General features: G+C 44.4%; 1 long non-coding RNA gene and 1 pseudogene across 2 annotated transcripts; both read left to right on the top strand.

Annotated features, from left to right (window-relative positions):
- The first annotated feature begins 933 nt into the window (after positions 1–933).
- Positions 934–5,250, top strand: LOC311129589. The gene is made up of 3 exons (XR_014613294.1): positions 934–998; positions 1,135–1,270; positions 5,105–5,250. It is a non-coding gene; the product is annotated as an uncharacterized lncRNA (long non-coding RNA).
- A 144-nt stretch (positions 5,251–5,394) lies between these two features.
- Positions 5,395–8,698, top strand: LOC311128823 (interleukin-1 receptor type 1-like; annotated as a pseudogene). The gene is made up of 3 exons: positions 5,395–5,566; positions 7,626–7,799; positions 8,071–8,698. The product of its transcript is annotated as an interleukin-1 receptor type 1-like (transcript).
- Positions 8,699–9,008: the final 310 nt, after the last annotated feature.

Raw genomic sequence — 9,008 nt, 5'->3', positions numbered from 1 at the left:
TCGGCCCGGTTGGCGCCGCTGCTCCTCTCTACGGCGCGCCTCCACCGTCTCCTCCCACGGACGGCGATCCATACCGGCCTGGATCTCCTCCCAAGTCCAGGCTGTCTGCTCCTGGACACGCTGCTTGGTCCTGTTATGGTGAGATCTTCTGTCACGATCGTCAAAAGGAGCGGACCAAGGCGCAGCGTGGAATGCGAACATACTTTATTTATATTCACCACACGAACAAGAACAACAAAACGATACGTGAAGTCCTTGGTAACAAACACAAACCAACACGGAACAAGATCCCACAAAACACAACTGCCAAACGGCTGCCTATGTATGGTTCCCAATAAGAGACAACAAGCAACAGCTGATTCCCGTTGTCTCTGATTGAGAACCACCCCAGCCAACACAGAAACACATGAACTAGATACTGAAACAATGAACACAAAACATAGACTCTACACTCCCTGGCTCAACATAAAAGAGTCCCTAGAGCCAGGGCGTGACACAGAGTGAGTCCATGCAACTTATAATGTGACTTGTTAAGCAACATTTTACTCCTGAACTTATTTAGGCCTGCCATAACTAAGTCATTGAATACTTCTTGACTCAAGACATTTCATCATTTTTAATGAATTTGTAAACATTTCTAAAAACATTCCACTTTGACATTATGGGGTATTGTGTGTAGGCCATTGATACAAAAATCTAAATTGCATCAATTTCAAATTCAAGTTGTAACACAACAAAACGTGGAAAAAGTCAAGGAGTGTGAATACTTTCTGAAGGCACTGTATATGACCCTGAATCAGAGGTTATGAGTTCATAGAGGCTGCTTTGAAACTTTGCTCTTTGAGAGCTTAGAAAGTGTTGTTTTCTATAGGGTCAGGTGACTGAATATTTCTGTGTCTTTCTATGATGTTTATGAATCATTGTCATAATTTCAGTGCAGTATTGCCTGGAGCCCAAAGTGGTTGAACCTGCCAATGAGATCATCAAAGCAGATCTGGGTGAGTAAACCACTAGAGAATGTGTGTGTGTGTGTGTGTGTGTGTGTGTGTGTGTGTGTGTGTGCGCGTGCGTGCGTGAGTTTATTATTTATTTTCATTCATGATCCAAATAAAGAATTCAATGTTTGCCCCCTAGGTTCTTCCTTCAGTAAGATGTGTCGGGTGTTTGTGCCGAGTGTGGGGAATAAAAGTTGCACGGATTTGAATTGGAAAGCTAGCAAAAACTCCATTTCCGAAATTGTCTCTGAACGCATCTTTCAGGAATCACAAAGGTAGGTTGAGACAACACAACAGTATCGCAATACACACTGTAAGAATTCTACAAATGTGTTGCTTTTTAACCATTTTCATGTAGACTTGATTGTGTGTTTTGGATCATTGTCTTGCTGCATGACCCAGCTGCGCTTCAGCTTCAGCTCACAGACGGATGGCATGACATTCTCCTGTAGAATTCTCTGATACAGAGCAGAATTCATGGTTCCTTCTATTAAGGCAAGTCGTCCAGGTCCTGAGGCAGCAAAGCATCCCCAAACCATCACAATACCACCACCATGCTTGACTTACAGTATGAAGTTCTTACTGTGTAATGCAGTGTTAGCTTTTCGCCAGACATAATGGGACCCATCTCATCCAAAAAGTTGACTCAAGTTTGCCAAAAAGTACCTGAATCATCAAGACTATTTGAAGAATGTTCTATGGACAGATGAGTCAAAAGTATAACTTTTTGGACGACATGGGTCCCATTACGTTCTACAGGAGAATGTAAGGCCATCTGTCTGTGAGCCGAAGCTGAAGCACAGCTGGGTCATGTAGCAAGACAATGATCCAAAACACATATTCAAGTTTACTTGAAAATGGTTAAAAAGCAACACATTTGAAGTTTTGTAATTTACTAGTCAAAGTCCAGACCTAATTCCAATTGAGATGTTGTGGTAGGACTTGAAACTAGCAGTTCATGCTTGAAAACCCAAAAATGTTGCATGCAAGAGTGGGCCAAATTCCTCCACAGTGATGTGAGAGACTGATCAACAACTACAGGAAGCATTTGGTTGCAGTCATTGCAGCTAAAGGTGGCACAACCAGTTATTGAGTGTAAGGGGGCGGTTACTTTTTCACACTTGCATAACTTTGTTAATTAAATAAATAAAATAAGTATAATTTTTGGGTTTGTTATTTGTACACTCAGGTTCCTTTATCTAATATTAGGTTTTGGTTGAAGATCTGATAACATTCAGTATAAAAAATATGCAAAAATAGAGAAAATCAGAAAGGAGAAAATACTTTTTCACGGCACTGTATATGCCTCTATTCTGTGTCATCCAGATGGATGTTCTACTGTATAGTATCTAAACTGTTGGTATCGTATCAGGTATACCACTGAGATTAAGATAGGCTCCATATACCTTAATACATAGTGCTTGCTTTGAAACTTTGGAACTTCACAAAATCAATCACAAATCAAATCACATTTTATTTGTCACATGCGTCGAATACAACAGGTATTCGACGCTTACTTACAAGCCCTTAACCAACAATGCAGTTCAAGAAATAGAGTTAAGAAAATATTTACTAAATAAAATAAAGTAAAAAATCAAATAAAAAGTAACAATAAAATAACAATAACGAGGCTAAATACAGGGTGTACCGGTACCAGGTCAATCAGCGGGGGTACAGGTTAGTCGAAGTAATTTGTACATGTAGGTAGGGGTAAAGTGACTATGCATAGATAATATGCAGGGTGGCAGGTAGCTTAGTGGGTAAGACCGTTGTGCCAGTAACCGAAAAGTCGCTGGTTCTAATCCCCGAGCCGACTAGGTGAAAAATCTGTCGATGTGCCCTTGAGCAAGGCACTTAACCCTAATTGCTCCTGTAAGTCGCTCTGGATAAGAGCGTCTGCTAAATGACTAAAAATGTAAAATAATAAACAGTGAGTAGCAGCAGTGTAAAAACAAAGGGAGGGCGGGGTGTCAATGTAGATAGTCCAGGTGGCCATTTGATTAATGTTGACACAAAGGAACTTGAAACTCTCGACCAGCTCCACTACAGCCCTGTCGATGTGAATAGGAGCGTGTTTGGCCCTCCTTTTCCTGTAGTCCACGATAGCTCCTTTGTCTTGATCACGTTGAGGGAGAGGTTGTTGTCCTGGCACCACACTGCCAGGTCTCTGACCTCCTCCCTTTAGGCTGTCTCATCGTTGTCGGTGATCAGGCCTACCACTGTTGTGTCGTCAGCAAACTTAATGATGGTGTTGGAGTCGTGCTTGGCCACGCAGTCATGGGTGAACAGGGAGTACAGGAGGGGACTAAGCATGCACCCCTGAGGGGCCCCAGTGTTGAGGATCAGCTTGGCAGATGTGTTGTTGCCTACCCTTACCACCTGGGGGCGGCCCGTCAGGAAGTCCAAGATCCAGTTGCAGAGGGAGGTGTTTAGTCCCAGGGTCCTTAGCTTAGTGATGAACTTTGTAGGCACTATGGTGTTGAACGCTGAACTGTAGTCAATGAACAGCATTCTCACATAGGTGTTCCTTTTGTCCAGGTGGGAAAGGGCAGTGTGGAGTGCGATTGAGATTGCATCATCTGTTGATCCATGGGGGCGGTATGAAAATTGGAGTGGGTCTAGGGTTTCCGGGATGATGGTGTTGATGTGAGCCATGACTAGCCTTTCAAAGAACTTCATGGCTACCGACGTGCTACGGGACGGTAGTCATTTAGGCAGGTTACCTTCGCTTTTCTGGGCACAGGGACTATGGTGGTCTGCTTGAAACATGTAGGTGTTACAGACTTGCTCAGGGAAAGTTTGAAAATGTCAGTGAAGACACTTGCCAGTTTGTCCATGCAGGATCTGAGTACACGTCCTGGTAATCCGTCTGGCCCCGCGGCCTTGTGAATGTTGACCTGTTTAAAGGCTACGGAGAGCGTGATCACACAGTCGTCTGGAACAGCTGGTGCTCTCATGCATGCTTCAGTGTTGCTTGCCCCGAAGCGAGCATAAAAGGCATTTAGCCCATCTAATAGGCTCGCGTCACTGGGCAGCTCGCTGCTGGGTTTCCCTTTGTAATCCGTAATAGTTTGCAAGCCCTGCCACATCTGACGAGTATCAGAGCCGGTGTAGTAGGATTCAATCCTAGTCCTGTATTGACGCTTTGCCTGTTTGATGGTTAGTCTGATGGCATAGCGGGATTTCTTCCAGTCTGTGCTAGCAAAACAGTCCTGTAGCGTAGCATCCGCGTCTTCTGATATTGAGCGAGTCACTGGTACTTCCTGCTTTAGTTTTTGCTTGAAAGCAGGAATCAGCAGGATAGAATTATGGTCAGATTTGCCAAATGGAGGGCGAAGGAGAGCTTTGTATGCGTCACTGTGTGTGGAGTAAAAGTGGTCTAGGGTTTTTTTCCCTCTGGTTGCAGATGTGATATGCTGGTAGAAATGAGGTAAAATGGATTTAAGTTTGCCTGCATTAAAGTTCCTGGCCACTATGAGCGCCGCTTCTGTCCTGCCGATGCACGGAAATCCAGCCAACTGTATATTATCCGTGTCGTCGTTTAGCCACGACTTGGTGAAACATAAGATATTACAGTTTTTAATGTCCCGTTGGTAGGATAGTCTAGAACGGAGCTCATCCAGTTTATTCTCCAGTGATTGCATGTTGGCCAATAGAACGGATGGTAGAGGCGGGTTCCCCACTCGCCGAAAAATTCTCACAAGGCACCCGATCTCCGCCCCCTGTACCTCTGTCTTTTCTTCACACGAATGACGGGATTTGGGCCTGGTCTCGGAGAAACAGTATATCCCTTCTGTAAGACTCATTAAATAAAAAAATATTTGTGCAGTTCGAGGTGAATAATCACTGTTCTGATATCCAGAAACTATTTTCGGTCATAAGAGACGGTAGCAGCAACATTATGTACAAAAAAGGTTACAAACAATGCAAAAAACCACACAAAATAGCACAGTTGGTTAGGAGCCTGTAAAACGGCACCCATCCCCTCAGGCGCCAATAACAGTGTATGTTATGTTAACTGTTGCCATGATGGTTTGATTGTGCGTTCACAAGGGGGAACTTGTCTGTCTCCACCCCCCCCCCCCCCCCCTCCCTCCCCCCCAAACCAGGGAGTGGAGAGAAGAAGAGGAGAAGGGTGTATGGTTGGAGCGTCATTTGAATTTCTTGATGGTGGAAGAGGAAGACTTTTACATCAACTACACGTGTTGGGTTTCCAGTGACAGAGGCAATTCTTTAGCCTCCTTCATACTACAGCCTACAGGTTAGACAATACTGTCTGGAGGATAACATAAAGGTGTTTCAAAAGAGATCACACACATATTATCCTGTCCCTTTACCCTTGTTTTGATAGTGTATTATAACAACTGCAAGCTCACCACTTTTGAAAAAACTGTTATAAATGCTATCTTCTCTCTTTTTCTGCACAGATCCAAACTATCTGCTCCGTATTGGGGTACTACTGACCAGTCTGGTATTGGTGTTTACTGTTAGTGTTGTTATTTACCATCGCTTCAAGATCGACATCGTGCTGTCGCTCAGGAGGATGTTCCCGCTTCTCTACACAAACACAGGTACGCAATGAGAGACACTTTACCGCACATATACTGCGCAAGCACACTCATGGAAACATTAATAGAAACATGCCTGAGCGCGCACACGCAGACATGCACACACTCATGCACACACACACTATCTGCAGACTCATTGCATACTGTGCTTTCATGAAATGGAAACTCGCACTAACATAAATATACATTCCTACACCAGATACAGACAGAAATGCACATACAGCATGTCTCCCCACAAACCCCCGGGCCCACACTTAAACCCACACACACACGCATGTTGCATTGCTTGTGTTAGGTTCTGAACAAACTGAGTAAAAACTCAAACGGACAACTAGAAAAAGCTCAAACAAAGTTTATTCACCCACTGGGTCATACAGCTGCAAAGACAAAGATGTTTACACAATCACATATATTTATACCTTCCTACTAGGCGGAGTCAACCCCTTGCATATTTAGACAGCCAATACATCTCTGTTGCTAGTCAGGAACGTATTTGGTTCCTCTCATTGGTGTAGCCTCCTGCTAGAACCTTCATGGGCATGGAAATATACAGTTGAAGTTGGAAGTTTACATACAGTCATTAAAACTTGTTTTTCAACCACTCCACAAATTTCTTTTTAACAAACTATAGTTTTGGCAAGTCGGTTAGGACATCTACTTTGTGCATGACACAAGTAATTTTTCCAACAATTGTTTACAGACAGATTATTTCACATATAATTCACAGCAATTCCAGTGGGTCAGAAGTCTACATACACTAAGTTGACTGTGCCTTTAAAGTTGGCTTGCAAGCTGAAGAACACCATCCCAACTGTGAAGCACGGGGGTGGCAGCATCATGCTGTGAGGGTGCTTTGCTGCAGGAAGGACTGGTGCACTTCACAAAGTAGATAGCATCATGAGGAAGGAAAATTATGTGGATGTATTGAAGCAACATCTTAAGACATCAGTCAGGAAGTTTAAGCTTGGTCGCAAATGGGTCTTCCAAATGGACAATGACCCCAAGCATACTTCCAAAGTTGTGGCAAAATGGCTTAAGGACAACAACGTCAAGGTATTGGAGTGGCCACCACAAAGCCCTGACCTCAATCCTATAGAACATTATGGGCAGAACTGAAAAAGCGTGTGCGAGCAAGGAGGCCTCTTACACCAGCTCTGTCAGGAGGAATGGACCAAAAGTCATCCAACTTATTGTGGGAAGCTTGTGGAAGGCTACCCGAAACGTTTGACCCAAGTTAAACAATTTAAAGGCAATGCTACCAAATACTAATTGAGTGTATGTAAACTTCTGACCCACTGGGAATGTGATGAAATAAATAAAAGCTGAATAAATCATTCTCTTTACTATTATTCTGACATTTCACATTCTTAAAATAAAGTGGTGATCCTAACTGACCTAAGACAGGGAATTTTTACTAGGATTAAATGTCAGGAATTGTGAAAAACTGAGTTTAAATGTATTTGGCTAAGGGGTATGTAAACTTCCGACTTCAACTGTATGTGTGTGACAGGACTGACTGTTCCTCCTCACTTCATCTGACCTGACCTCGGGCCGAATTCCTCACTCCTCCCTACTCCACGGCTGTCCTACCTTAGCAGTGACTGAAACCAGACTGTTGCCCTTTGCCTCTCTCCATAGGGTACATGAGATTTAAGAATAACATTTTCCAACAGAATGTAAGCTCTGCACTCCCCTTTCTCACTCAGTAACTTTCCATACACCCGGTTCTAATATGGTAACATGAATAAGTATATTCCAAGCTAGAATCCAACACTTGTTTCCCACTCCCCACCTGACCACAAGTAAAATCAGTAGCAAGTGTAGCAATGTATTGTAGCACATCCCACAGCTATGCAAGCACAGCATTTTCCATGACTCAGAGGAAACAGAGAGGAAGTTTGATACAAGGCACTAAATAGGCCATGTAACCATAAAACACAAGCAACTATGGTGTCATAAATAACCAAGCCTCCTCTGTTAGGCAGGTTTGTGGAGGCTTTTGCTCTAGCCCAGCACTAACACATCTATTTTGTTTTACCTGTCCCTATCCTGCATGTGGCAGACTCTGATGGGAAGTTGTATGATGCGTACGTGGCATACCCCCGTCTGTTTGGGGATGGGGGCGGAGCCTGTGGGGAGGCAGAGATGTTTGCCCTCCACATGTTGCCCCAGGTTCTGGAGGGGAGGTGTGGCTACAGGCTGTTCATACTGGGCCGGGACAGCCTACCAGGGGAAGGTATGACATCTCAGCTCGACCCTGAGGCTCCAGGTTCCAGAAGACTAAGTTAGCCTTGGCATTAGTACATAAGTAGCATGATGATGAAATATGTGAAACCTTTCTGAAATCATAAAGACCTTCAGAAACCATTTAAATGGTAGAACAATGTTTTAATAACAATTTTCCCTGCTCCCTGACCCCCTCTTCTCCTCCCTCCTCCCTTTCCCCCTCTTCTCCTCCCTCCTCTCTCCTCCCTTTCCCCCTCTTCTCCTCCCTCCTCCCTCTCTAGCCATAGTAGATGCAGTGGAGGAGAGCATGCTGGCAAGCCGGCGTCTCCTCCTGGTCTACTCTGGCTCTACGTTCTGCAGTGGAAGCCACAGTGACAGTAGCAGTGGTGTCCTGGAGGCCTGGCAGAGCTTCGAGAGGCAGACGGCCATGCACCGTGCCCTGTTGGAGGGCTCCCTTAAGGTGGTCCTTGTGGAGCTGGAGGAGGTCTCCCCCACACAGCTGACCCTCTTCCCCGAGTCGGTGCGCCACCTCCGGGAGCGCCAGGGCGCCGTCTGCTGGTGGAAGAGTAGCAGAGGGTTGAGGTGTGGGAGGTGGGGAGAAGAGGAGGAGGTGGAGGAGAAGAGAGGGGAGCTGGCTTCGTCCCCTCTCTCCTCACCCTCTCTTTCCTTGTCCTCACGCTTCTGGAAGGAACTGAGGTATTATATGCCAGTGAGGGGCACGAGGACGAGGTGACCAGAGAAGAACAGCCTGATGAAGTTGTGATGGGATGGATGGGCTTTGGAGAGGACAGTGTTAGACATAACGAGGAAATCTGTTGAATGAAAGGACTTCTGGTACCTGACTCTCTCAACACATTTTCATGAAAAATTATTGAATCCAGTTATTTATGTGTGACTGATACCGGTGTGGAACAGCTGGTCACTCTTAAAGGATTCTGAATGATTACCTTGCCAATAGGATGATTGAATATTATTGTCTTACAGACAATTATTTTTTTGTGTGAGTTTCCTCCTAATACAGGATGTGGTAGGAATCCTAAGGGTCATCATCATCACACCTGTTAATACTTATTTTCTATAACTTCGTGTGAAATCTATTTCTTATTGCAACGGCAAGTATAATATGCCCTTTGTGTTTTATAGAAACGCAAGGTGTTTAATGTGAATGATGTTTTGCTTACAGCTAATGTTTTTTATACTGTCTATGTTTTCATGTTTT

This window comes from Coregonus lavaretus, assembly GCF_964263955.1.
Source record: "Coregonus lavaretus genome assembly, chromosome: 5".
Classification (NCBI taxonomy): domain Eukaryota; kingdom Metazoa; phylum Chordata; class Actinopteri; order Salmoniformes; family Salmonidae; genus Coregonus; species Coregonus lavaretus.
The sequence above is the reverse complement of the archived record's forward strand: the minus strand, read 5'-3'. Positions and strand labels throughout refer to the sequence as shown.